This window comes from Muscardinus avellanarius (assembly GCF_963383645.1).
Source record: "Muscardinus avellanarius genome assembly, chromosome: X".
Lineage (NCBI taxonomy): Eukaryota > Metazoa > Chordata > Mammalia > Rodentia > Gliridae > Muscardinus > Muscardinus avellanarius.
In genome coordinates this window covers 82,301,255-82,307,111 of record NC_137792.1, presented here as the reverse complement: position 1 = coordinate 82,307,111, position 5,857 = coordinate 82,301,255, and positions in this window count along the sequence as shown.

Here is a 5,857-nt window from a genome sequence, read left to right as displayed (position 1 = left end):
ATTTGGGGCTAGATAATTCTTCATTTTAAGATGCTGTCCACCATGTTTTGGAAGTTTAGAAATATCACTGGACTCTACCCACTATGTGCCAATACCACAATTGCCTCTATAAATTATTACAACCAAAAATATCTATAGACAACTTCAAATGTCCCCTAGCATAAGGGAAGCAAAATTACCCAAAATTAAGAGCTATGTTCCTAGACCAATTAAACCAGAATTTCTACCAGTAAATCCTTATATTCTTTTTATATTATTTTATTGGTGCATTGTAATTATACATTATAATGAAGAGAAATCTGATATTTTTTAAACTATCCCAAGCTTAACATGATGTGTATACCTGTAATCCCAGTAATTGGGAGGCTGAGACAGGAGCATCATCAGTTCAAAGCCAAACTCAGCAACTTAAAGAGGGCCTTCAGCAACTTATTAAGGCTCTGTTTCAAAATAAAAATAAAATAGAGCTGGGGGTATAGTTCAGAGATAGAATGCCCCTGGGTTCAATCCCCAGTACCAAAAAAATCTCACCCTAGATATGATTATAATGTTAATCAGGATTGAGACACATTTTTATGCAGATTTCAGAACCCTGGCTTTCCCAGCAATAAAATGGAAATAATGAGAATATTTAATTTCATAAAATTATTCTAAATATCAAATATGTTTTGAGATGTGCTATATACTGCCAAATAAAATTAATGTTGATAATTCTCACATCTATTGTGAAACATTAATCTAAAGTTGTCAAAATGCAGCCTGCAGGAAAAATTCAGTTCATCATCTGCTTTTTTAAGGCTTCTAGGATTTAGAAACGTTAATTTTAGTACATTTATTGGTGCATTATATTCTCACATCAAAATGTGGTTCACAGTGATGATTATATAGATGCACACAGAACTTGGTGGACTTTCCCTTGGCTCCCTTCCCACTTCCCACCTTCCTCATACAGGATACTTAGATTGGCATTGGTATTCTCACATAGGTACATAATTTTAGTGTAAATGATACCTTTATCATCTGTTTTTGTATAACCTGTGAATTAAGAGTTGTTTGTACTTTTTAAAGATATAGCAATGTTCGTTTATTGATGCATTATAGTCTCACATCATAATATAAATCACATTGGCAATGATATACAAGAACACAGCCACACAACATTTGGTGCCCCCAACCCTTCTCCCCATTTCCTTTTCTACGAGCCAGAGTACTGAGATTGACATTGGTATATTCATATGTGTACACATAGTCATTGGTAGTATTTTCATTAATAAACCTCATTCTTTCTCCTCCTCTACCCTTAGATCTCCTCCCTGACTCCACTGAGTTTTCTCCTCCATTGCTGGAGTTCCTCTTGTATTCCAATTATTCTCTATCCTGCAAATATTAGAGAATACATATAGCCCATCACTTTCTGTGATTTGCTAATCTCACTTAACATAATGTTCTCCAGGCTCTTCCATCTTCCTACAAATGACATAATTTTGTTCTTTTTTATTAATGAGTAGAATTCCATTGTTTATATTTCGCATAATTTTGTAACCCATTCATTTGTTGATGGACACGTGGGTTGATTCCATAATTTGACTATTGTGAATTTTTCTGCAGTGAACATGGGCATGCATATATTACAGTAGTTCTCTGTTTTCAACCTCTTTGAAAAGATACACACTATTGGTATAGCTGGATCCTATGGTGGATCCATTTCCAGTTTTCTAAGGAATCTCCACACTTATCTCCATAGTGGCTGAACTAATATGCAATCCCACCAATAGTGTAGAAGAGTCCCTATTTCCTCACATTCTCACTACCATTTATTGTTATTTCACTTCTTGATGATTGCCATTCTGATTGGTGTTAGATGGAATCTCAGTGTAGTTTTGATTTGCATCTCCCTGGTTGTTAATGATGTTGAACATTTTTTCATGTATCTATTGGCTATTTGATATCTCTTATTTTGTGAAGTGTCTATTCAATTCAGTTACCCATTTCTTGACTGGGTTATTTGTTTTTTTAATATAAAGTCTTTTAGGTTCTTTGTATATTCTAGATATTAGTCTTCTGTCAGAGGGATAGCTAGTAAAAATCTCTCATTACTTAGGCTTTCTCTTTAGAATCTTGATGATTTACTTCAATAAGCAGAAATTTTTTAGTTTTATGTCATTCTATTTATCAATTCTTCTTTTAAGTTCCTGGGCTCTGAGGGTCTTGTTGAGGAGGTTTATACCTGTGCTTATACATTGCCATATTGAATCTATGCCCTCCTCTAATAGCTTCATGGTCTCTGGTCTAACTTCCAGGTCTTTGGTCCATCTCCAGTTGAATCTGGTGCAGGGTGAGAGGTAAAAATTTAGTTCCACTTTTAAAAACTGGAATGAAAGTTATAAAACACTAAAAAAAGAAATTGAAGAAGATCTTGGAAGATGGAAAGATCTTTTTCGTTCTTGGGTAGGTGGAATATCTTTATCCGAAAAGTGTGTTTTTGCAAGCAGAACATAAATGAATTAAGGTTTTTCATCCATTTTGCCAACTTATGTCTTTCAATTGGAGAGTTGAAGCCATTTATATTTAGTGTGATTATTGAGAGATAATTTTTAATTCCTATCATTTTGAGTTTTAACTTCAGTTTGAGGTAGTGTTTGTTTTTTGCTTAGTTGTTTGTTTAATGGAAATCATTGCTTCTCTGGTTCTGATGTTTATTCTTTGTAATTAATCTTTTTGAGTATTTTCTCTAGTGGTGATATGAAAATTATAAATTCTTTGATCTGTTTCTTTTGAAAGGATTTTATTTCCCCATCGAATATGAGAGATACTTTTGCTGTGTATAATAATATTCTTGGCTGGAATTTGTTTGCTCTCAGAATTTGGAACATGCTGCTCCAGGCCATCCTAGCTTTTATGACTTGGTTTGGGAAGTCTAGAGTAATTCTTATTGGTTTGCCTCTGAATGTCACTTGTTTTTACTTTAATTTCATTTAAGATTCTCTTACTGACCTCTACGTTTGTCAATTTCATTATTATGTGGTGTGGTGAACCTTTTCTCTGATCTTGTCTCATGGGGGTTCTATGTTTCCTGCACCTGTGTGTTTACCTCTTTTTGTATTTTTGAAAAACTTTCTGATATTATTTCTCTGAAAAGATTGTTGATTCCTTTGGTTTCAGCTTCTATTTACTCTTCTATGCCTATTAGTTTTTAGGTTGGCTCTTTTTAAATTGGCCCATATTCCTTCTATGTCCAATTCATGCTGTTGAACTGTTTTTTCTAGATTATATACTACACATTCATTTTTGAAATAGTCATCTTCTAGAAGTGAGATTCTATTTTTCACGTTGTCTAACCTACTGTCTATAGTTTGTATTGATATCTTCACTTCAATGATTGCACCCTTAATTTCCTTTACAGCTTCTGTCTGATTCCTGTTCAGGGTGTCAATTTTTTTATTTGCTTCTTCTTATCTTTCAGCCCTCTATAAATTGTTGGAACTCCTATATCATTTCCATTAAAGTTCCAATTTGTCCTTCTGATGATCTTTGCAATTCTGTGTAAGCAGGTTCTGTTATTGTAGGATTGTGGGGGCTTACTGCTTCCTTGCTATTCTTTTTTCTCATGATTTCAGTTTTCAATTATATCTTTGTTGCTTTTTTATAAATTTCTATTGGTGCATTGTAGTCACACATGCCCATGATGACAGAGACCAGAGCCTGCCATGTGGCGAGGCTGGGCCTGGAGCCAGCAAGACCGAGTCTGGAGCCTGCAGTGTGGTGAGGCTGGGTCTGGAACCAACTAAGCCAGGCCCAAAGCCTGTCATGTGGCAGGCCTAGGACCGGGGCCTTCTCCACAGCAAAGGGCCAGTGGGTCCCTGCAACTGGTGTTGCTGGGAATAGACCCAATTGTTGGGTTCTGCATTCTCCACTGATGGGACTGGGTTGGTCTGATTTCTCCAGGGTTATCACAATTGAGTAATCTGTTACAATCTCTGAAGTCCAGAGTAGGGTGTTGTGCCCTGCAGACTGTAGGACTCTTTGCCTGATTAGCCCTGAGGGCCGTCTGCTAATCCATACCTCTCCTTTGTCTAAAACAGACTCCATCTCCACCTTCACCAGAGTGAACCACAAAGTCTCAGACCCTGAAATTCTACCCTTTGCTGTGCAAATACCTGTACTGGGTGATATCCCAAAGTAATGGCTATAGTTCACTTACAGTGGTGTTGAATGCAACTCTAGATCTCTGGAGGACGAGGTGGGCTCAGCACTGCTGTCACTGGTCCTAGCTGAGTGTATGCGCAGTTGGATCTCTATGGATTGTAGAGTGAGATGCCAACTGCTTATAATTTAAATTAGCTGCAGCCACTTACTTCACATCAATTTATTGGCTTTTTACTGAGGTCTCTGGAGACCACAGTGTCAACAATCCCAGGATGGTTAGACAAGATAGTACCATAGCCCCTGCAGCTGCAGCCATTCCCCAGGGGAAGTGGACAGAGTACTTTTCTGTCCCCTGTTCTGTCTTCTGGCTTTGTTTCTGACATCTTTCGATTTTTTGCTTCTTTTTTTTCCTATCAAGAAAATGTTTTCACAGTTATAGAGATCAAGTGTCAAAATAAGAAAAAGTGTCAGCATGACTGAGATGTGCTGCTTCCTTCAGTTGATATCTATTTAGAAGTCTCCATTTTTTTACTGTTAACCAAAAACAATTTTTTGACTCATGACAGTTATATGAATTTCAGATTTGGGCATTCATATTCCATGGCTTAAAATAGGGTTTGAGTGTGTTCCAATACATGGATACATGCATTGGAAACTTGGTCTACAATGTAGAAATATTAAGAGGTAGCAGGACTAGCCCCTTCTCTTTCCTGCTGGCTTCCAGTTTCGCTATGTACTTTCTCCTCACATATACTTCCACTATGATACTATCCACCATATGATGTTGTCAAGGAGGCATTCACAAGAGCCAGCATTCAGTCATTTGGATTTTCAGCCTTCAAAATTATAAGCTAAACAAACCTCTTTGTGTGTAAGTGTTTGTAATATTGGGTATTGATTCCAGGGTCATTCTGCCTCAGAGCTACATAACCAGTTCTTTTGTTTTGTTTCAAAATGAGATCTTATTAGTATGCTGAAAATCTTCCTATATTGCTAAGGTTGGTATTGAACCTACAATCCTCCTGCCTCATCTTCCCAAGAACTGGAATTACAGACATGGGCCACCATGCCCAAATAAACCACTTTTCTTTATAATATTCAGTCTTATGTATACTATTATAATAACAGAAGGCAGACTAATGCACCATAAATAAAAATTCATAGGAACATGGGCACAGATAGTCTGTGGATACTTTTAGCATTAAAAGTAGAGTAGTTGTGACTGAGACCTCATTGTCCATAAAGGCTAAAATATTTGCTATCTAGTCCCATATATTAAAAAAAGATTTAATGGTCCCCTAAACTAGGTGAATTCACTAACTGAATTACCCACATACTCTGTTTTAGTGAGAATAAAAAAGAAAGGAAAGGCAAAAGTGAGACACTCAACTTCTATTCTTTGTTTTAAACCACACACATGAAATTGAGATAGTAAAAACATCACAATCCATTAAAAGACAAAAATATTCTTCCTCCAAATTAAATTCCTTTTTACCCTATTTTTTATTTTTTATTCTTTATTTTGAAACAGGGTCTCACTAAGTTGCAGAGGGCCTAAGTAGCCAAGGCTGTCTGCGAACCATGATCCTCTGGTCTCAGCCTCCCAAATGCTGAGATTAAAAGTATTTACATTTTATCTATATTTTTTCTGGGCCCTCAAGTATTTGTGCTCTTTTTTATGAGCTATTTGAAAATAAATTGCCAACACGAG